The 25,255-nt window shown below is 38.5% G+C and overlaps 1 long non-coding RNA gene across 1 annotated transcript; it reads right to left on the minus strand.

Moving 5' to 3' along the window:
• Window positions 1–721: 721 nt before the first annotated feature.
• On the minus strand, window positions 722–8,282 carry LOC110835897 (uncharacterized). The gene is made up of 2 exons (XR_002545082.2): window positions 8,204–8,282; window positions 722–1,229 (listed from the first exon to the last, which is right to left on the minus strand). It is a non-coding gene; the product is annotated as an uncharacterized LOC110835897 (long non-coding RNA).
• Between the last annotated feature and the right edge of the window lie 16,973 nt (window positions 8,283–25,255).

The following is a 25,255-nucleotide window of genomic DNA, read 5'->3' on the forward strand; positions in this document are numbered from 1 at the left end:
ACTGTGAAGTGCGGTCAGTGATAACGCTAGGCCGCACACGGCTCGACGGACAGCAAGTCTCCTGCAGGAGTTCAGCTGGGAGGTGTTTAATCATTCACCCTACAGCCCGGACCTCGCTCCCAGTGTCTTCCATCTTTTCCTACACCTCAAGAAATTCCTGTCCGGTCAGCGTCAGCGTTTTGAGAATGACAGAGAGGCGGAGATGGTTGTCACACAGTGGTTCCAATCCCAGGCGGCAGACTTCTACGACACAGGTATTCAAAAGTTGGTCCCACGGTATGACAAATGTCTCAATTCCGGTGGCGAATATGTTGAAAAATAGCTGGACACTTGCTGTATCTGTTGCAATAAATATTTCCATGAAATTGTGTTTTGTTTCTGTAAACGGCCCCAGGGAAACTTACTTTAAGGACGAGCCTCGTATTAGATGCGTTGCCTGTAAACAGCAATGCTTTGAAAATAACAAATGCCTCATAGGTGATCTGAGGGGTGTTACACGGTGACGTATCGCAAATTACTATGCAGTCACCTCAGTCCACTTTTATCTTTGCATTTATGGAAGACGGTTGTGTTATCAGCATGATATCAAAAGATTAAAAGTAATTTTTTTAATAGTTTCTTTAGAATGCGATGTAGTATAATTCCCAATTATTATCATTAATACTGATTCACATTAATGATTTTGTTCTGTTACTTATCAGTTTGGGCAGAAGAAATTGACAAATATTCTGCATCCGAACGGCACTCGGTCTGCTCGTTACTTGTTTGTCACTAACAGAGACGCAAGATGACGCTGATTCAGTTCTCAACGCTTTCCAGGAAATGTATTACAACTATAAAATGTAAGAAGAGAGACAAGTTTTTCAGTAATATTTTTCCGAGTAAATCAAAGATTCACTGACTTCTGCTGTTTGTGCTACGTTATGATACACATACTTGATTTTTTTCAAACATAGCCGCACGCGCGCCTGTTACTCCAGTGTCCTGGAACCAAGACGACTACTCGCTAATTCCCTACAGAGAACTCCGCATTCATATAAAAGCCATAAATACAGCGCACGGTTCAAGAACTTTTGTATACAGTAATTTGCCCCCGTCTCTTCGCAGAACAGAAATTCTACGAAATGAGACACTCAGAATCCCTGGTACGAATTCCACGAAGTCATCGCGTCTCTTGGGAAAAACGTCAGTCCCCATCCAAACATTCTTCCAGTCGCCTTTCGCTTCTACTGTAATCAGAAATAGTTACCAGATATTTGTACAAGTGATATCAATATCCATGGAAACAGTGCGACGTGACGCAACGATATTTCATATTACTGAGCATAAAAATATATATTTTGCGTATGAAAGAATGAGACGATAACACGCAGACAATATCTCCTGAACCTGCACGTCTTTCGGTCTACTCGTGAAGTCTCTCTTTACGTAGGCATGATACAGAAAATGCGAGCAAAATGTACTTGTTTTTAGCGGATTAATTCACTAGGCTGAATGGAGGAACAGATGACACACCAATTTTAATACCCCGCTGTTTTACTATGTGTACTTGAATTTAGTGTAATAAATAATGACGATGAACACATTTGCAAGGGCGCCCGAAAGATTTGTATCTGTTTAAACTATATTGATGTGCATTCTTTATCGATGCTACATAAAGTTCTGTGATTTATAGTATGGAAGACAGGTCAATTGTAGAAATTCTCTTAATGTCATTGGCTGTGATTAACTCAAGTCTTCTTTCTATAATTTGGAAATTATTTAATTATTATTTAATTTTAATGCTTAAGGTATTTATTAAGTTACCGCCTTGCCGTTCTCCGGTACTTAATGACGTTAAAATAATATAGTTTCTCGTTAAGTTTTGAAACCTTGATTAAAATAAAACAGAGTAATGGTTTTTATGAACATGTTTAGGACAATATAAGAGAGTACTTTCAAAGTTTCTCCGTGAGCTCTTAGTTTACATGATAACCAGGAAAAGAATCATGTATGCGGATGACCGGACAGACGACAGGTGTCACTTCAGAATTTAATTTGTGTATTTTGTTCAAAGAAAGAATTCGCACCAGGACCAAAATCGGTGAATATTCAGGAATCACAAACAGGAAACAAAGAGGAATTAGTCTAATGAACGCGAAAATCGCATAGATTTTTCGAGTATTATAGAGGTAAAGTATGGACATGATTAATCTGCTTCAGTGACGGAATTTTTGAGCCTTCATGTTGTGCAAACTATTACTTTCCTGAAAAGTTCTCTGCCCCCTAAGATTTCTTGATTTATTTTCATTATATCTGCTGATATTTCGTCCGCACACAACATCTACCGAATTCACAACGTACAAACTTCATAACATGCTTTCAGATTGCCTTCAGTGCATCCGCAAACTTCCTGAGCTACGAGAAAGTTGACTCCACAGCGCTTCTCGCCTCCACATCTGCATGATTCATTGTCATCTTTAACGAGAATAAAAATAATTTAATTTTAAATTAACATTTTACCTTCAGATATCATATTTATTTCATAATGTGCAAGAATCGCTGTTTATCCTGACCCCAGCACTCAATTAACATCAGTCCTGAAAGTTATTTAATGTTCGTCTATGATTCATTCGGTTGTATTTGCTAACGACAATCCTCCTGAGAATCAGAGGTCATAGGGGACAGATAACATTAATACAGATAGATCAACACAGTAATATCAAAACACAAATTAATTTCTTTGCAAGTAAATTTATTCATTCCAATTTATGTCCCTTTTTAATATTATCTGCGTCAAATGAAACAGCGTGTTGTACCAGCTGGCTAATATCTGTTTTAGTAGAACTAAATAGTGCTTTGACCGTATACCGAAACTTTACGGGAACTGCAAAACCGAGGGCGTGGTATCGGCGAACACTTTGTACGAAATCCTGCTCCTGTCTCACGGTCTCTGGGAACTTTCATGAAGACCGTACGACGCTCGGCGTGACACTAATTAAGTAAACTACGCGTGCAGGTTACAAGGTTCTTGGAACGCTGAAAATCTCTGGTATGGAACATAAGATTTCATTAAATTATAACTAAGGCCTAAGCTTGTGGTCTGACTTTCTGGAACTCCTCATTCCGTTCAGTGCACAATGAAGTAACAAGTGACTAAATTCAAAGTGCGCTGTGTTCCATGAGGATCAAGTAACCCCTGAAGCCAACATTACATTGGGCATTGCTCACTCCCTCCGGAGTATTTGATGTAGACTACGCAACGTTTCGGAGTTAGGCTGCACTTCCGTCCTCAAGATGATTCCGATCGACGGCTGACTGTTGTCTAGTGATTAACGTACTAGTCTAGTATTTCAGGTTCGATGCCAATGAGCCAAGACATTCTTAAGATAAAATGTTACACAAAATTTTTCGTTTTGACGTCACTCAGTTATGGGAAGACAGGAGGAGAGGCGAATTTTTTTAATGTCGTCGTGGATAAAATATAGTTTAATGTGTTTTTAGTATAACACGGTGGTCTAGCGGTTAGAACGCTGGCCTTGTAATCCTGGCGGTCTCGGGTTCGATTCCCGGCGGTGCCCGAATTTATAACTTGTGTTGGGCAAGGCCGTGGTCTAGGCAACACGGAGTTTTCCTCCGTGGCATCCCAACAATTACTCCATTCACACACAGAAGAAGGCAATGGCAAACCACTTCTGGATCATCTGCCAAGAACGTATATGAACAGGTCCCAGTCCGAGAAAAGGATGGAAGAATCCTGTTCATGTGGACCTGTCGTCAGACAGAACACTAAATAATAATAAGTATAAGGATCAACGTCTGTCAATAAATCTTACACTTTAGGAAGCTTAAGTCTGTGTTATAAATGTCCGTCTCTGGAACGTGTCCTTAGATAACTCAATTAAGTATTTTCCTCGCATCATGACTCTTCAGAAGCAAGTTTTATAATTTCCATTTACTTCTGTGTATATATTTATGATTACTTAACGACCTGTCACAAGCTTTAACTATACAGATTCCAATTATAGGATGAATATAACAGTGAACTAAGTAGATATTAATGGTAAGAAGGGATAGTGGACAATTTACGGTACTGTCCCGCAATTTTCTTTAATGAATTGAGTAAAACCACGAAAATCCTCGTTCCAGTTGCTGGTTTCCGAACCGAAATTTGAACTCGGGTACGACTGAATCTACCACGTGACATATTCTTTTAATTTTCCTGACCAAAAGTTGTCCATGGATTTCTATTATACGTGGTACATATTCTCACCATCGCACTCGACTTAATCACGATAACAGCATTAGGTGAAGACTGCAAATTAAGAAGTTCTTCGTTGTGTCATTTTATCCATATTTTTAATACACTCTCGTAATGAGAAATAACCACCTTGTTTCCATCCCACCGCCCTGAATTCGAGTTTTTAAAGTTATAGTAGTTCTCCCGCCACTTTTAACTGCTTCATATCACACTGCATACTGAAATATTCTGACCCAAAAGGTTCTTAATTTTTACATAACTCCCAGCCTTTGGAAATGAGATTAAGTTTGCTCTGTCTCGTATATATTCATTAAGAAGTCTTAAATCTGGATTGAATCTCATTATATTAGCAGTAAAAAAGCACTTTTCATACTTTTAAGTCTTCCTTAAAAAGATATATTCTTCTCAGAGGAATTCATAACAGCTTAGAAAAGTAGGCTGCAAACATTTTTTTACGAACTTCTGCCGCTTAATCGGAAAAATGAAATCTAAAAATTTAAGTTAGACGGGGAATGTAAGATGTCGTGTCTTAGAAAGTCGGTTGATTTGACTTAGATTAAAGTCACACAAACCGGAAATTACGATGCCATAAAAGTTGTAGAAGTGCGGCGTATCTTAAATCATTAATGAAGGAAACGTAACCGGGCATTTGCCGTCAGTCGGCCTCGTGCCATCCTGATCGAGTGGGGAAAGAGTTCTCAGTTCGGCAAAAGATTCACTCGTAAATACAACTGTTGATTTTTCTATAAGAGTCGAATGAAAGGGGATATAATAACTAATGATTAATTATCGGAAGCCACACAAGTTACAGGTTACCGGATACCTGGGAAGGCAAAAGCGTTCGGGCAAAATGAAGCAGGTGTGGCGAATTCGACCGGAACATTTGACCGAATATCGAGCCTCCGATAAATCAGCAGACAATTTTTTTACCTGAGGATTATACTCGGTATAGATAAAAATGGATTGTGGCTTACAGCATATAGTTATTCTGTCAATCCTGTTTATTCATCCTTCTTTGTTGGTATATTTTGTATTGCCGCGAAGACTGATATGGGACATTGACTGCATAAATTTCTCCCCGAATTCATAAAGTTGTATCTTATCTGTGCCCTTTCCTGTGAAGAATAATGCAAGCAGCGACCCCCAAAAACAACTTAAATATATGTACACTCATATATCGTAGAGAATCGGATTGAACACCAACGCAAGACGTCGTAGGAAACAAAGCCAGGAATGTGCATATCTCCTACAGAAGGGAACAAGTTTATTTTGCTAGGAACTGTAATCGCGGGAAATATTTAACCATACACAAATCTAAAAATTATTAAACCAATGTAACTTAATAACTTATCATGTTTTTTTTTTCCTCTATAAAGACATATTTGGGCTAGAATAAGTGTTATTATTAACTTTTACAACATACAATCTAGAAATGGTTTGAGAAGGAGTCTTGGATATTAAACTATTTAGTCAATAAAATGAACATTGATGTCATACGAGGTGCGTTCGGAAAGTTTCAAGACTGTGTCAATAGCGGGCGAACCGGATGTAGTACGAGCTTCTGCCTTTAGGGGGTGCGGCCTATATTCATAGTAAATCAGTGTGCCAGCCGGCATCATCGAATTAGCATTTGTTTCTTAGTTACGGGCGTTTTGGTAGTGCATTACACCGACCCTCCTGCGATTTCGGAATGGCGTGTGCATCAAATTTTGCCAAAGACTCGCCAAAACGGCTACGGAAACCTATGAAATGCTAAAGCAAGCATTTGGGGAGTCCGCAATGGGTCGTGCACAAACTTTTGTGTGGCATTCACGTTTTAAAAATGGCCGAACCTCTGTCGATGATGACGAGCGTTCTGGACGACCATCTTCGAGCACAACGCCCGAAAATGTTACGAAGATTCCGCAGGCCATTCACGAAGATCGACGTCGTACCATCACTTGTACGACTTGTGCGACATTGTTGGGATAGGCTATGGGACCTGTCAGCTGATTCTAAAGGAAGAACTCCACATGCGACGCATCATGACAACGCGCCAGCGCACACCGCCCTCAAAGTTCGGCAGTTTTTGGCCTCAAACACCATGGCCGTCATCCCGCACCCTCCTTATTCGCCGTGTGACTTCTTCCTCTTCCCAAAGATGAAAATTCAGCTAAAGGGAAGGAGATTTGAGACGATAGAAGAGATTCAGGCAGAATCGCAGATGGTGCTTGACAGGCTGACAAAGAAAGATTTCCAGGGATGCTTTCAGACTTGGCAGCGGCGCTGGGATCGTTGTGTTCACTCCCAGGGGAACTACTTCGAGGGTGATGTATGAATTTAATACCTGAGATAAGTGTACGGGTTTTTATAGGCGCAGTCTAGAAACTTTCCGCTCGCACCTCGTATATAGGCATATTTGGAAATAAGTATGTACCTGACAATACCTGCTAACTGGTTATATTATTTTAGGAAAGACTGTAATACATTGACGACAGCTTTATCGAAACTGATTTGAGAATAACTGTGATTTATTTTATGGAAGAGTTGGATACAGATTCCACTAAGGCCGAAATTGAGAGTTATAATATAATATAATTTTAAAAAGGTTAAAACAGCAGGTGTCGCCGAATTTTAAAAAAAAATAAATCTTAATTAACGTTGGAATTATACTATTATCTAAACCGTTTAATAAAATTACGATAAAATTATTTCCCCACAAGATTGGAAGAGGCAAATGTTCAAATTAAAAATTAAAAAGGGAAAGGTAATGAACAACGCCTAGGAAATTAAAGTGGTTTCCCACTTTTACCGGTGCTGAGCAAGATTATTTCCGGAACGTCAACAATTTGATTAAGAGAGTTTAATGTCGTGATGTTTTAATTGGAACTCCTAAGTGACCAGAGAACAAATGGTGGGATATCTTAAATGAGAAATATTGATCAAAAATATTTAAGACTTATGACACAAGATTGTACTAGTATTTTAATGATTTTGTGAAGGCATTCGATTTGATAGACAGCCATATTTTATGGTACAAAACGAGATGGAAATGTGTTAGTGAAAGAAAGATAAACTATATTTTGTAGTATATACAAGAAATATACATTTTGTGTCATATGTGACGTGAATAAAATGATCGACTTAACACATCAAACAATGGGCGTGAGGCATGGTCGTGTGGCTTAATTCTATATTTATTTATCTATTCACTGAACACATAACGGTTCGTAAGTGATGTCGCAAAGGAATCATTTAGGGTCCAAGGTTTATATAAGACTACAACTTAATTAAATAAATAATTATATATTAAATCTTGTCCGTCTAATCACAATAATTCTTATTAAATATTAAAATATTACAATAATTAACATTTAAAATATTTAAAATATTAAATGATGTTCTTTATCGAAATATTAGATTTACATTAGACCATCATTTTTCATGTCGTGAAATCGAATATTTCGATAAAGAACATCATTTAATATTTTAAATATTTTAAATGTTAATTATTGTAATATTTTAATATTTAATAAGAATTATTGTGATTAGACGGACAAGATTTAATATATACTTATTATATCACAATATGACGCAACTTTACCATCTTAAAAATAAATAATGTAGTGCTAAACGTAAATGCAAATAAATCCAAAATATTACTTTTTAAAATGGGAGGACGGATAAAGAAATCCATTCTTTGGATCCTAGGAGGCCCATAAACTGAGATAACAAGAGATCAGCTAGCACGTGGAAATGGGAGTCCCATGTGTAAACGGCTGCGTTGAAAGGTTCCAGGCGCTGAACGCTAATGACTATTGTTTGCTCGGGATCTCTGTATGGAAGTCAGAGCCCTGGGAAATATTTACGGAATGTTGGTCGAGTCGAGAATGTTGTATGGTTTTGAAGTCTGGGGAAGTTCTATGCTTGTATATGCAGATAATGTGTACAACAGATTTTGCAAAACAATGCTCGATGTCATACCTGAGCTTGAAGAATTCGGATCAGATACCAGTTGGAGCGATGACTATGATGTACATTCACCGACTGCCGTCTCTAGAGATTCCGATTAAGTCCGTCTGTGACTGGGAACAGGTTTTGCTAAATTAAGGAGGCACTGTGGGGGGGCTACGTCTTGCGTGTATAGGGAACAATCAAACGGGGAAAAAGGTCATTTTGAAACAAAATGTAATGATAACGAGAGACAGAACGTGTTTGTCGGAATATCGGAGTAGCTTCACTAACCTTTCAGTCTGATGTGTGAAATGTGTTTGGGGCAGAGAAGGATACATTAAATGTTGCAAGAGAAACGAGAGTAGGAGAATGATCAGGAGGATTAAAGGTAAAAGATTACAGAGAGAAAGTTGAAGATCTGGAAAACTGAGGGTTGGAGGACGAGTTCAAAGAAATTGTTAAATTACTATGAAGGATTTTATCATTCAGAAAAGTATTGGTTGAAACAGAAGATTTCTTCGGAAATTTAGGCTGCAGAGGCATCTGATTAAAGATGATAACTTGAACAAGAATGTACGGTGGTGGGGAGTGGAGTGTATAAACCGAATCAATCTATTATATTATATTATTAACGACGATCTCACACCTTATACTTTACAGCGCGTAATAATATGACGAGTAATAAATACCAGTAATGAATTGGAAAGGATATCGGATGAAGAGATCGTGGTTTGTTTCAGGTACTATCCCTGAATGTCCTGTAGGGACCAAGGAAAACCACGAAAAGTCTTAAAGAATTTTCAGATAGATTTTAAACGTCTCTTTAAGAGAAACGTGTTTTTTTTTAGCAGTTCATGTTAATATTAGTATTTATGTCGGCGAGCGGGAAGTCATGTTGGAGGCGGCACTGAGTCTGTTTCTACATTGCTCGAAAAGTCATTAGCGCGAGTTTCTTCTAACTTCGTTTCGGTCCGGGGTAAGTAGTCATTTCACCCAGGCTCTCATAACCTCATTCTGTTATGACTACTGGCATGCTTGCTAAGAGAAGGGTGTTTCGCACCCAAGTGGTGCAGACATTTGTAAAAAAAAGAAGTATCCCTAGATACCGGAGCGCAAGACGTACAGGCTGTGCGCAACTTCGCATGAAAATATCGCTCTCAAGAACACAAGCGAGCGTCTTCTTCTAAGGACAAACGACAGATTTATTTCATCAAGTTTCATAAAATGTCTGCAAGATGTGCATATCTCAGCATCCGTAAGAAACGTGTCAGACAGTAGAAATTTCTAGAAGGTGAAATTCTCACGGCGGTAAGTACGAAAATGTCTGTCATCTGGACAGTAGTGCCGTGTAGTCTGATATAAGTTTACCGACGTTTCGGATGTACTATCGCTCTTATGATGGAGGCAAAATGGACCTCTGAATCTTCGGTAAATTTCTACCACACCACACGGCGGTAAAACTCAGAAGACAACCATCTTCAGACTCACCTCCGTGGAAACCTCAAATCCTACCAAGTTATTTCGTGGTGAGAGGTTTTTTTAAAGTGCATCATCAGATTAAAGTTATCATGGATCAGTATGACGTGTCAAGATAATACTATTTGCCAGAATTTATAAGAGAAGACAAACGACAAATTCAAAATGTGCCACTTATTGTAGTAATGTAAGAACTATAATTATATACCTGCAACATTGTTCAACAACCAACACGCAACCGCCTCAGGACCCCACAGTAAAATTCAGCATTGATCGTCTGACCTGCAGGAAGAAACTCCCTATGGACGATCCTCTCCTGGTCGAAAAAACAGATCAGCATTGACTTCACATTGCTCTTGACCTGTCTTGCCTTCTTCGGTCGTGGTGACGATGGGCTCTTCCATTGTGAAGATTGCTGCTTCGTTTCCGGACTCCCCAAATGCTTGCTTTAGCATTTCATAGGTTTCCGTAGCCGTTTTGGCGAGTCTTTGGCAAAATTTGATGCACACGCCATTCCGAAATCGCAGGAGGGTCGGTGTAATGCACTACCAAAACGCCCGTAACTAAGAAACAAATGCTAATTCGATGATGCCGGCTGGCAAACTGATTCACTATGAATGTAGGCCGCACCCCCTAAAGGCAGAAGCTCGTACTACATCCGGTTCGCCCGCTATTGACACAGTCTTGAAACTTTCCGATCGCACCTCGTATATTTCAATATTACATGATAAACTAAATACACGTACGTATGTACGTGAATGTGGGAGTGAGGTAAACGTGCGCTCAGATTGCTTTTACTCCGAGGAAAAGAACCATCGTTACTAAACTGACAGGATGCAAAGCCCACAGAAGGAGGGCAGAGATAAAACCAGCTTTATTTCGATTTCCTCGTGATATATTTTACAATCACCATTAAACTGGACGTTTGTAGTGTTTATATTTTATCGTCTGCCGATTAAAACTCATTCGAAATAACCACATTTCATTCAGACAAATGAATATAAAGTTCATTTATCATCTAACTGAATCACTGCCCATGGAACAACGCTTCCTTCGAAAGATGACTGACTGTCAAATTGTCACAATTCTTCATTTCTGCGGTACAATACCCGGTGTTAGTTTAACCCACACACCCTCGAATCTGTCTCTTTCCTTCGAAGTTTTCGACTTACATTCTACACGCACAACTCATCCCCACGTGTGACACATCCCGCTCAACTCACCCTGTTCGATGTAGAATCATAATATTAGAAAAATACTACAGATTTTTTAAATTCCTCTTTGTCCTTTCGCAGTCCTGCTGTTATGATCTCATTCTTACGTCCTAATGTTCAACTCCAGCGCTCAGCCACAAACTCGACGACGTAGCATGCCTTCCGGTTGTAACCACAAGACTAAGAGTTCAATCAGTCAGTAACCGTGTCTCCGGTTAAGAGCGGAGGATGTTATTTTCGTCATGTGGTTACAGTATTTACGTAAACAAATAGGAAAATATTTAAGACCAAGGACAGCTTCGATTTCCGCTTATACCTTTCCTGACATATTCAATGCCCAATATTTTTTCACCTGTGATCCGATATCTTGCCAGATGCTTGTTATAAGACTTAAGGAGGGAGGTACTATAAAAGAAATTGTCAGCAAAATTTGTGTCAGGCAAGGAAGACAATCAATCAATGAAAAATTCGGGTGTGAAAAAATTTGAAAAAAGATCATTTCTAATACAGATGAAAGTGACTCAAACTGACTTATGAAAGTTTCAAAACATCTGAGCAAGGGCGCAATGGAATTAGCGGAGAGCAGCCGAAGAATTCGGACAGAAACCTATCCCAGTACCACATCGTCCACCACAAATACCATATGGACTGCAGCAGGTGTTAACTCGGTCGTCCGCGGTGAGAAGCCGACGACTAACCACCTGAGCTATAGCGCGGTTATTTCAACTCGACCTTCCCCTGCACTGTTACAAATCATGATGTAATTGGCAATAGGGTTTGGCTCCCGCCACCACATCTATGCCAGCTCTCAGACTTACCCACCCTCTGGGGGGCAAGGCTACCAAAACATGGAGTAAACCGTTCGCCTGCATGTAGTGCCTTCGCTACGACATCCCTCACGAGCCCACTTCGTGGCGTTTACGTACAACTTTGGATTTATCTTTACCAAATCATGCATCCCCGTGAACGTCTCTGCAAAAACCCGAGAGTATAAAGTTCGTTGTATCTTGTATTAGTTTACTTGATGGTACTTAAAAAACTCCTTATCATCATATGAGACGATGATTGTGGATGGAAGGAAAGAAATCGGGACAGATCTGTTATTTACGTACATCAAATTCCTTCAAAGAAGAGTCTGAGACAACAGAAACTCAGCGCGCCCCCTGACCGAAAATCGAACGATGTTGATTTTCCCCTCTTCATGAGGAGAAAAAGAATATGTCTGCTCTCTGGCGTGGAGAGTAAATTGAACCTATAAATTCCTACGATTATATACAAAACGAACGTTCATTTATGAAATGTATCAATGTCTGGAGTTACGAATATAATTTTTGGTGCTTTACGAAACACGACAAGAAATTAACCATTTTAAAATCGTGGTTTACATATAGTGATGGAAAATGTGCTTGCGTAAAGTTTTAATTGCAAGTGTGAAAACGAGTCATGTAATCGCTTGTGAAATTCGCTTAAAAAACTCTCCGTGCGACTGTACAAAGATTTGCAATGTAAATTTTAAAAGAAAAATTTACAATGAAAAGTAATCTGTTTCATCCGTTGAGAGCTGTCAACGTTACAGAAACTGTGGCACAATGTAGCTGGAGCCTCTTATCGCTTGAATACCACGCCCAATCGAATCGGTCAAATGTATCTTGGACTTTCTCCAATACCCAATCAGCGAGAACGGCCTCAGATCAATACTATTACCAGGAGATTTGTGAGCCAATGTTCCAAGTGCACGTTTACAGCTCTCAGTCTCCAAATACGATTCCAAGTATTCTAACACTTGACCGTGTGGAAGCCTGAAGCAAACACATTCGGTCCTGTTCATACAAACCTTCTTTTACGTATTAATCTGTGGGTTTCGTTCCTCTGTAATGGTTCGTAACGTCGCCGCTACTGCGTAGTAACCAATTGGATACTACGATGTATTTAGTACGTCACAGTTGTTAGTGATTATTTGGAAGCTATTAGAGGGGTTTAGACTTAACTCCTTGAGCAGACTTTCCAAAACCAAGCGATATTTTGGCATACACTAGAAAAGGCCAGGATCGATTGAACGGGCATATTTCACCTGGAATTAATATAAATTGTTAAGAGTAATCTATGTGATCCAGTTCTCATAACTGAAGATTACTTTTCCATGAAACTTACATAGTTCAGGTAAAAACAAAACCACGTCTCATGCTTACATGCTGACAGTCTTCAATCTCTCCTCATCTCATCGTTGTAACAACGACAAAAGAGTTACAAGTGCTGATGTACTTACCAAAACAATAATCCAAGTTAGCATTCGAGACAGAACCTCTTTGTTATTTTAGTAATCCACAGTAATGATGTGCAGGGTCCATGTCGGTATTTGTTAGTCAAATTTCACCCCCTTAAAGTATTAGAAAAACACAGTTACAAGAATTGCTATGTCTAAACCTGTTTATTCCACGCACTGAAGCGATACAAGGTACAACGAATGTCTGTGTGACTCCTGAGGAATTACTGAGAAACACTGCATTAATATTATGTCTGACTGTAGTACAAATATCTGGGGGGGGGGGGGGTTAAGTATGTTAACGAAGTTCAAGTTTAGTTAACCGCATTTAAAAGTAACTACGTTACATTTCCATAAATTAATTTTGGACACAGGTTTTGACTTAGGGGAACACATGCAGAACGCTGCCTCACAGTAAGTAACACAGTACACCGTCTATTCAGGTGTGTGTTAAAGCCTATTACAATTTTATTTTTCAAGAAAATAGTTTTATACTCTTACAAAACTGCAACTAATACTGATTCAATCTCACCACTGCGACTGAAGCAGCCGGGCAAACCTTAAATTAAGCAATCACTAGTCATAACGACACAACGGCGAAGAAAATCCGTGAAGAGACTTAAAGAGAAGTGAAGAGACTTAAAGAGAAGTGAAGAGACTTAAAGAGAAGTGAAGAGACTTAAAGAGAAGTGAAGAGACTTAAAGAGAAGTGAAGAGACTTAAAGAGAAGTGAAGAGACTTAAAGAGAACTGAAGAGACTTAAAGAGAAGTGAAGAGACTTAAAGAGAAGTGAAGAGACTTAAAGAGAAGTGAAGAGACTTAAAGAGAAGTGAAGAGACTTAAAGAGAAGTGAAGAGACTTAAAGAGAAGTGAAGAGACTTAAAGAGAAGTGAAGAGACTTAAAGAGAAGTGAAGAGACTTAAAGAGAAGTGAAGAGACTTAAAGAGAAGTGAAGAGACTTAAAGAGAAGTGAAAAGACTTAAAGAGAAGTGAAGAGACTTAAAGAGAAATGAAGAGACTTAAAGAGAAGTGAAGAGACTTAAAGAGAAGTGAAGAGACTTAAAGAGAAGTGAAGAGACTTAAAGAGAAGTGAAGAGACTTAAAGAGAAGTGAAGAGACTTAAAGAGAAGTGAAGAGACTTAAAGAGAAGTGAAGAGACTTAAAGAGAAGTGAAGAGACTTAAAGAGAAGTGAAGAGACTTAAAGAGAAGTGAAGAGACTTAAGACAAATGGCTTCTAGTTCTAAAATACGGTCATACATTCCATGGATATGTGGAAACGTACAGAGTTCTGGTCTAAATATATACCCAGATGTTAACAGTTATGCCTAGTTTACGTAAAGTGTCATCGTGTAACAAATGAACCTTCAGATACGGTTTTCTTATTTCAAAAGAACGAGAGTCCGTCTTTTAAGGAACATAATTTGAAATACAAGAGCAAAATAATCAGAGACAAAACATTTTTTGGTATTCGTAACTTTGGTAGAGTCATTTTGCCGAAACAAACTTAAGGAGAGAGTTCAGCAAATTCTGGTTCATTTTTCAATGAAACATAATTTCCACCCTTCAGACCAATCGATATTATTGTCCTCAAACAACTGGTTACAAGTGACCTGCTCAGTGTAGAGGTCAGTCGGCAGCTCTTGGTATCTGACACATGTCGAAACACTCGAAGTGAAACAAAGGACGGATTATTTACATAACTGACGAATTGATGTTCTCCCTTTTAACATAGTCTCGTGTTACTTTAACATGAGCCTTCAAACTCACCCCCTTTTACAAATTTACTGCTCGACGTCTACAGAAAATTAAAAAAAAAATGTGGTAGATAATATGAACAGAAGATCAAAGATTGGTCAGCCTGATTAGCAGAATAGTGAGTTTGTTGACCAGAATTATGAATGAATTTCTGGCCGTAAATATTATTGCCTTTGGTTTAGTGAAAATTTCAAAATTATTTCATATTTTGGTACATTCATTCACCTAAAATATATTAATAAGCTTCTGTGGCAGCTAGAATTATTTCACATCACCTGTTTTCCTAACCACATGGTCATTAAAGTTAATTTTTAACCTCTCTTTCCCTCAGTTAAGTGACCACTTCTTACTGGACAGCGCTCTGTTCTGATGTTCGTATAACAACTTCCTTCATCTGTCATTTGGCGTACACTGCAAGACCTTACAACGGCTTCCTAATCCCCAACCTAAAAGACATTCAGCCTGATGACGGCAATACAAATGACGCAGCTAATTCCTAAGAGCCAAAGTTCAATATAATCCTACAGCGAAAACTTAAAGACAAGATAAAAATTAGTAGACCTATCCACAGTAAGTAATTTAAGACAATAATTTTAAGTCACTGTTAACTCATTTGAGCTGGCTCAAGGCGGTTTTCAGTGGCTGACAAAAGTGGCCTTACGTGGCATTTACATCCGGTTGAACATCTATTAGCTGCTCAACAAGTATCTGTAAGTTTGAGTTTATAATTTCTTTGCGTCACCAAAATACATCTGGAACAATGCTAAAGACTGGAAGTAACATACAGGGGATTTTTTTTTCATAAGTAGGTAAACATAAACGCTGAATCCAGACATCAAATTTCCCGACCCGAGGTAAACGGATACAGAAAGTACAACTGAAGGAAGTGAAAACGGATTCTATTTCTTCCATTTTTATTCTTTGTAGAAGCCTTTATTCAAATAAACATTTTAGGTCGCCGGAGGGGCATAGTCGTAACAGGGATTTGACTAGTCACCAGAGCGCGCTGGTGTGCATGGATGTCTGCCACCCAACCATACACAAGAGCTTTGTTTACATCCTCGTCTGCAGAAACCGGAATTCTATTGATGCTGAGATGCGGGGAGAATATGAATCTGTGTAGAACCCATTGTGTTGTATTTCGCAACTTATTTGCCGAGCCTCTTTCTCTGTGTTTCATTTCCCGTAACACTATTTCTGAGTACAAAAGTGCCTCGCGTTTTAAAATTCTGATTTACGGGCCCTGGATCTCTCTCTTCTCTAATTTTAAACATTTCGACAAATTTGCAGGAAAACCTCAAAAAATAAATACACGGTACCCGAGTAACGTTTCTTCCATTGAATCATCTACAGACTTAACAATTTTTAGTTACGTAGATAATTTGCATACGTAGATCATGCGATTCTGAACAATTTTTACGCAATTAGAACTAGATGGTGAGCAGTGGCGGATTGCAGGAACTCAAAAGTTGTGTGGTGACGTGCTACAAACTTTTCTACATTCTAACATTGCGGGCAGTTTTAGAAGTCGTCCTAATCGAAATCTACGAACTTTAAAATTACAATTTCATATTTTATTCTACTGCGTTTTCGGCAATATTTCTGGAATGTCTTCCAGAAGATTCTGCGTGAAGCTAATACAGTGCTTTAATTTTTTTAATATAGTTCCAAAGGAATTAAATCAGTAAGTATGTGTTTGACCCTCCAACACCGTGTACTACATAAACAGCAGTATGTGCTCCAAATAAATACACACGTATTTTTCAGAACATTTCTCTGCGATAATGTACACCGCAGTAGGTCTGATATTCATTTGTTTATAAAGAAACCTGTCGATTCTAAGAAAATTACATGTTATGGTGTCAAAACTTAATCCGCCATACATTCATCATTTGGAATGTTACTTTTTTAAAACAAATGACATAAATCTTACCATGTAAACATTATGTTGTGGATACTGATTTCTTACTGCAAAAATTTATAAAAAAAAATCTATATAATTTTACTCGATACAGAAGGCGTTACATTAGGTCGATGAATATCGAAATTAATTTTTTCGAATTTCCAATGTAAAATTTAATCGAAACACTTTTACTTATTTCAGGCATGGACCATGCGGGTGGCAGACCACCCATAATGCAGTGCGTGCGAAGAACGCATACACAGTGAACACCAGGGCCGTCGTGGAGGTTCTCAACCTCTTTCCTCGATCACGAATGGCCAAGAGGCAACAATTTGTTGCCTCGGAGAGCACTTCGGAGATGACGTAGAGAAAGCGATCAGCCGGATCACGAAACTGTAAAAGCCTCAGTGTAAAGGGAAGGAAGACGGCTAAATTGATATACGAGGAGAGTGAAGGCGTATCGGACTATAATGTGAATCCAGTGTAATCTCAGAAAAAGTGGGAAGACGGGCCACTTGTCTTCTATACTACATGCTTCAATATAGAAAGAAATATATGACGGACTCTCTAAAGACTCAGGAAGTTGTTCAAGATCAGCTTTTAACACGGATGAGTACAGTTAAAATCGAACAAGGACTGTAAGAACATAAATATTTTAATGATTACCATAAGTAGGTGAGAGTTTCTGCATAAACTCCGAAAAACTGCGAATCAAAGTGTCATATGAATGGAACATTCTTTAGTAATCATAATGAAATAAATGTAAGGAAATGTTGTGTGTACCACTTCCGGTATTGTGAGAATTTTGCTGCTAAATATTACTCAAAGCACTTCACGTTTTAAATAAATTGATCTTTTTTTTTCCAGTAAAACGATGTTGATAAACGTATACTATATTTATACCAATTAATTGGATGCTAGATGCGAACACCACTATAAAGTTCCGGGCTTTTTTAAAATTGAGGAAATTATTTGTTAACTGAGTAAATATAAGCTTCTGAGGAATAACTGTGTTCTAATCGATTAGTCAGTTAACTAATTGCAGGCTACGTATGTGTGCGCGAGTCCATATCACGTGGTTATAAAAAAAAGCAGTTCTCTTTGAAGTAGTAACTGCAATTTATATATGTTCGTGGTTGTCTAAAATGCTGGCATAAAGTTTCTTTTGCTAAAATCAGAGAATAAAATATTTCGCTCGAACCGTTCAGGAAGACCGTGTAAATAGTCAGAAACTTTGGAACCAAACTGCAGCGCTCATAACCGAAAAGTTAAAGCCTCCCGGACGTAGAGAACGAAGAATATTGTGTTCTGCGTTTCTGATCTCAAAGAAATTATCCATTACTAAGAATAATGCTGACGAAACACGGTATCTTAACGATTTTGAAATTTATGATTGTACACTCGTCTATAGAAAGCAGTCTTTGACATGACAACGAACCTTTCTGCAAAGCACTTTCGGTAAAGTGACCTGTGGTCGAAAAGCAGTGCATTTGTCGTGATAGAAATTGTGTGGTGAGTTCTTCTCAGAGGCCATCGCAGGTATACAGACCTCGGACCCAGTTACGTAATTTTAATAAAAAAGGCAACAATAATTTCGAGTTGTGAACGGAATTAGAGAATAGTGTATTTTATTCCACATTATATAAATAAAAACCAAAATTCAATCAATCGTATGTTGTGTATTAAATAAAATATTCATAAATCGAAAATAATTTTCCTTGATCAAGGAGCATTTGCGATAGTGCCTCTGTTTGCCGATAACTGACTTAATTAAAAGACAGTCAATGTAAACGTTGGTCTTTTCGTTTAAATCAAGCTTTGTACAGAATTTTCTTTGCACTTGAAACAAAGACTTTCTACTTTTGTTATAGTCTTTAGCACTGAAAACTTTCTGTTGCACAGTGCTGGGCTCTGTGGTGTTTGTTGGAGTTTAATATGGCGCTACTGGAATGCAACCTAAATTTCGAATATACACCTGGAATATTATAAATTACTTGTTCCCTGAATGGATACAAAATTCCTAGCAGCACAAAAACTTCCATGAATAAAACGTATCGTGTTTAATAATACAAAGATTTTAAGAGCCAGATTTTTATTTATTAAGTTTCTTCAAGTAGCAATGCAACCAGAAATAACACTATAGGTCCCATGATTTAATGACTAACATGCCTTTGAAAGTTCCTTATCAAGAATAATTATTAAATACACAAGTGTTACAGAAAGACATATTATAACAAATTAGTTACATCACCCTGTCCACCGACATAATTGGATTTTGAAATCTGAATTACTTTAATGACGAAACTGACACTCTCCACTTAATCCTCGGCATATCAATAACTAACTAACTAGATGGCTTACCGAACCCGAAGGTTCATCACCGAATTAACCAAAGCCCTCCACCGGACCCTGTCCTGGGCCAACAAAATCCAGTTTCCTTCAACTCCTATCTCCCATAGATCCCGCCTGAGATTATCCTCCCATCTACGTCTAGGTCTCCCCAGCGGTCTCTTCCCTTCAGGTTTCCCAACCAGTACCCGGTGCACACCTCTTGTCCCATCCATGCGCGCTACATGTCCCGCCCATCTCACTCTTCTCGACTTAATCACCCTCACAATACTGGGGGAGCAGTACAGATTTTTAAGCTCGTCATTGTGCAGTTTTCTCCACGCCCCATCGTCTTCCCTCTTAGGCCCAAATATCCTCCTCAACACCCGATTCTCAAACACCTGCAATCTGTGTTCCTCCCTCTGAGTGAGAGACCATGTTTCGCACCCATACAAAACAACAGGCAATATTATTGTTTTGTATACTTTAATTTTCAGGTTCTTAGAAATCAGACGGGAAGACAAAATATTTTGGACTGAGAAGTAGCAAGCATTTCCGGAATTTAGTCTCCTCCTAACTTCCTCACAAGTATCATTTTGATTTGTTATTGTTGTTCCCAAATATTTGAACTTTGTAACCCTTTCAAAGGATTTATTAGCCACCCTAAGATAATTTTGCCCGCCTGTCTTCTGATGACGAGATACTAACATGTACTTAGTTTTTTCTGAATTTACTTCCAGCCCCACTTGTCTACCAGCCTCTAGTAAAACTTCTGCGTTCCTCTTTATTGTATTTATATCGTCCCCCAATAAATTAACATCATCAGCATATGCCAATAGCTGATGTGTCCCGTTCAATTGCAAACCCTCCTGCCTACCTTGGACCTTCCTGATGGCGTATTCTAGCGCAAAGTTAAAGAGCAAGGGAGACAAAGCATCTCCTTGTTTTAGACCGTTCTTGATGAGGAATGTCTCAGATACATATTTACCTACTCGAATTTTGCTGCAGGTTTCATTTAAGCACATTTTTATTAGACCCACTAGCTTCTTTGGTATACCAAATTCAATAAGAATATTATATAGCACTTCTCTCTTCACAGAGTCATAGGCTTTTTTGAAATCTATAAATAACTGATGTACAGTCCCACCGAACTCCCATTTTTTCTCTAGTATCTGACGAATGCAAAAGATCTGATCAATCGTTGATCTGTTTCGTCTGAACCCACACTGATGATCCCCAATAGTTTCATTCGCATATGGGGTTAATCTTGCCAAAAGAATGTTGGATAGAATTTTGTATGAGGTTGATAGCAGCGATATTCCTCGGTAATTACCACACTCAGTCTTGTCCCCCTTCTTATAAATAGGAATAATTATGGATTCCTTCCATTGATGTGGCATCTCTTCCTTATCCCAAATTAACTGAATAAGCTTATGGATCCTCATATGCAACCCTTTGCCACCTGCTTTAATTAATTCGGCCGGAATCTGATCAATTCCTGGAGATTTATAACTTTTCAACTTCCCAATGGCTAGTTCCACTTCATCTAAGCTAGGTTCTGGCACCAACAGTTCAGCTGTATGCATTTTAATCTGTCTAATATCACCAGTATCATGAACATTTAAGAGCTCGCTAAAGAAATTTTTCCACCTATTCACAATTTTTATTGGATCTGCAAGCAAATTGCCACTATCATCCTTTACCAAATTGGTCTGGGGTTGATATCCTTTCTTAAAGTTATTAATGCCTCTGTACAGGTCTCTGATGTTTTTTTCCTTATTATTTGTCTCAAGTTCAGCAATTTTGCCCTTCAGGTATTCCCTTTTCTTAGTCCTAAAGGTTCTACTAGCCTCACGTCTCACGTTACATAGATTATCCGCATTTGTTTTGTTTGGGTTCTGCAACCATTGAAATTTTGTTTGCTTCCTTCGATCTATTAATTTTGAACATTCTTCATCAAACCACGGTTTATTTTGCTTTCTCCTGTAGTATCCTAGTTTCTCTTTTGCTGAAATTTTGATGCAGTTTCTGACATTTTCCCACTCCCTGTTGATGTCCACACTTTCATTATCCTCATTTGTCTCTAAAATTTGAAACCTATTCGAAATTTCAACTTGATATTGTTCCTTTGCCTCTCCCTCACTTAATTTTTTCAAATCAAATCTTTCTGTGTCAAAATTTTGTTTAGTTCGTCTACTTACTGAAAGCCGCTCCCTCACTTTTGCTACCACCAGATAATGATCAGTGTCGCAATCTGCTCCTCTGAATGATCTCACATCAATTACATTTGTCTGCCTTCTCTTATCTACTAAAACATGATCTATTTGATTGTGTGTTCTGCCATCTGGGGAAGTCCAAGTGTATTTATGAACATCACGGTGTGGAAATTTTGTACTTTTTACAATTAAATCTTTTGACGTAGCGAAGGTCACTGCTCTGACGCCATTATCATTACTAAGTGCATGGAGACTCTCGCTGCCTATTGTGGGTTTGAAGACATCCTCCCTCCCAATTTTTGCATTGAAATCTCCTAGCAGAATTTTCATGTGATACTTGCCAAATGTATCAAATACTGATTCCAATTCTTCATAAAAGCTATCCTTGATATCATCGCTTTTGTCTTCAGTTGGGGCATGAACATTAAGGACAATGATGTCGCACCAACGTCCTTCCAAAATTACGTAAGACAACCTGTCACTAACAAATTCTACTCTCTTAACTGCTGCCCTAATTCTGCTATGAACAAAAAAACCCGTCCCTAGCTGATGATTGTCATTCCCCTTTCCATAGAAAAATGTAAAATTGTCCACTGGGATCGTGCCCTCCCCCTCCCATCGCACTTCCTGCACTGCCACTAAGTCTAACTTATAATTCCCTAATTCCCTACACACTGATTTCAGTGCCCCAGCCCTATAGAGGCTCCTAATGTTCCAGGTACCAAATCTCATGTCCTTTTTCAATTGCTGTGGTCGTGCCAAAGAGTCCGTCCTGATCCGAGGCTTGGTTGATTTTTTCGTAACACATATTTTTTTTAAAGGTGAAAGGTTGTTAGCCCTACACCCAACCCCCAACCTGGAGGACCAGGGTATCACTCTTAGTCTAGCGCATCTCCTTAGACCTGTCCGGCTTGGGTGACCCTACCATGAGCCGAAGCTCAGGCCGGCATAGCACTAAGGGTCATTTGAGCACGCAAGCCTCCTCACCCGGCAGATTGCCTTCGACAAGGTGGTGATACCTTCGAGAAGGGCGGCATATCAATATGATTTAAAAATAAATTCTACGAGCAAATGTGTTGGTTAGAACTTTGTACATAAATTTGTTTATTATTTTCATTGCCTTCTATCCAACACACAGATGTTTCTAATCGTTCTACAATCTGTGTAAAAGTGGCTTCAATTACTTTCTCGAAACCTCAGTAAGACACTTCTGGACATGTTTATCTTACTGATATTTTGTTTTTTACTTCATAGCCTTTTAATTACTGGTACAAAAAGACGGATACCGCCCTTAACTACGAGATCAGACACGTCCCAAACGATTTGTCAGAAGACACAGGTCTCCAGGTCGGCTGATGTTTAACATGTCTGACATGTACTATTTCCCGTTCTGTAATAGTTCACAAACTGGCCGTCTTCAATCGCACTTTATTATGTACCTCGAAAAGACGAATAATGTTACAAGAACGATGTGGACTTTCCTGGTAATAAATATTCTTTACAGTCATAATTATCTCAGCGGGTGGAGCACACGTGAATAGCAGTTCAGATGATAAAATAAACGTTTTGTGTTCTGGCGCCAGAAATCAGGCGGCTGACATTGTTCCTCCGTCTGGAATAAAACACAGAATGCCGGGAAGCTTCAAAGCGGACCATTGTTCTTACAGACGCAACGACCCTCTGAGTGTTAACAAAAGTTTTGTCGCCCTCACTAAATTTCATTACGCGGGGTATAATCTCTTTCCATTGTGACACGAAGTCCAGGTAGAGGATTTGAGATTTGTGTTTGCGTACATAAAGCACTGGAAAGTTTATCAATTGAAATTACAGTATATTATAAAGATATTCAAAACGAGGTTGGAGCTATAAACAGATGAGTGAAGTAACAGAATGAGACCAGTGTTTTCAAAACCGCTCGGATTATAGTCCAAGGGAATTTTCATGCAAGCTTCCGTAAATTTTGCCCTTCGGTGATTAACACCAAAAACATGGAAAATTTTACCTTCGAAACTGTATACTCTTTCTGACAGTATATTTATTCGACATGGTACCTCGAACGGAGATGGTTCATAAAGCAATATAAGGTGGAATTATCAAGACTACGCGATGTTCAATGTTGTAAAATTATCAGGGGTAATTTACGTACGGAGGTAAAGATAAACACGAAGTACAATTTGGTTTGGTAGTCTCAGAATAAAATAGACGACTGACAATTTTTCGATTATTTAGCAACGATATTTAAATTACTTGGAATAGCTAGATGGCTGGGAAGATTAATTATAAAAGATGTAAAAGAAAGGAGACTAGGCCGCTATTGAAAGAGACTTAGAATAATTCACGAGAAATATCAGGTTAGATGGTCTCAAGGTCGAAATTAACACTCTGTATGTTCCGAATAAGAAATAGGAATTGCCAACTAACCACTTCAGCGCAACGTTTTATAAAGTAGGATACCGAAACGTAACTTTAAAAAGTGGGATTTGTCTAAATATAGATGGGAAATTTTGGGCCTGCGTTGAAACTCTGACTTTGAAAGAGCGGTGTATTTATTAAAAAGTTTTAGAGAAATACCCCACACAGCACTCTGATAAAAAAAATCTGTCCAATCAATTAACATGGGTCGCTGTAATGACGACATCGTAAATAAATTTGAAACGACGAAGAACCTATTAAATCTTGCAATTGCAATCGAAAGAATTCCGGGCAACTCACAATAATACAGCCACGGAAATCAGCTGTGTACGTGAATGAGTAGTGACACGTAAGTGTTAAGGTTTGTAACCAATTTTCTAACGGAGAAAATCACGATTTGAAGTAATGGTGCGCACACCCGCGTACAAAATATGAAATAAATATTATTCTAAAATTTAGGCTGCATTGCTTAACTCGTTTAATGTATACTTAAAAAATATCAAACTGGAGCACGGAACTTATCAAAGAGTTGTTAGCATGCTCAGATAGTCAAGAAATTGCTCGCCTCTTATGAAACCGGAACGTTCATTACCGTGTTCACAATAGCTGACGAACTCAGAAGCCCTGAAATTAAGAAATTAAAAATTAAATCTGTGGCGTAACAGCTCCAGGGACCCAACTAGCATGAGTGCTGGCCTCACGTTCACATGCCTAAGCAGAGGTGAACGCCCTGAGAAATATTTAATACGTAAAGAGTTTAATTAATACCCTCCTCAATCCCACAAGCTTGTGGACCCCCCCCCCCCCTAATGTCTGCCACGTCTGCTTATTCGAAATATTACCATTTATACTTTGTATCTGGAGGCCTTACCCTTCACCCGCAATCTAACGACACGCCATGTCCTGTGACAAGGAACCCAATTAAAATGGATTAGAAAAAAATGATTAATTTGATTGGGCGTACTCCGTACTTTATTGTTATTATATGCGTCTTAATAAATATGTAGGATTTTAGGTTTTCACGGCAGTGAGTCGGAAGATGGCTGTCTCCTGGGTTGTTGCATCGTGTAGTCTGGCGACGTTTCAGAGGTACTTCATGCCTCGCAGCCATGATGATGGAGGCAGCAAGTACCTCTGAAACGTCGGGAAAATTCTACCAGACTACACGGTACAACAACCCAGAAGACAGCTATCTTATATATATATATATATATATATATATATATATAAGCTACTATTCAATTGAAATAGTTGAGATTTTAACCGATGATGGATGAAGACTGAAGTACAGAACTTAGCAATACAATACCATGGCCAGAGACACTTGTAGACCGAAATTATTGTTTGTTGCACATGAAATAAATAGCTTAATAGCAATTCTGTTCATCTATTTAAATCTTCATAATTTACCGAAAGGCGATTATATTTATTTATATTGCAAAATGACAACCGAACGTTTTATTTTAATCGAAAATGCAAATAACGTGGATTTTAAATTATAGGGAGGGGCTGTA

Source organism: Zootermopsis nevadensis, unplaced genomic scaffold (genome assembly GCF_977971745.1).
Source record: "Zootermopsis nevadensis isolate Lab colony 2312 unplaced genomic scaffold, Znev_1.0 Znev_ptg000019l, whole genome shotgun sequence".
Taxonomy (NCBI): domain Eukaryota; kingdom Metazoa; phylum Arthropoda; class Insecta; order Blattodea; family Termopsidae; genus Zootermopsis; species Zootermopsis nevadensis.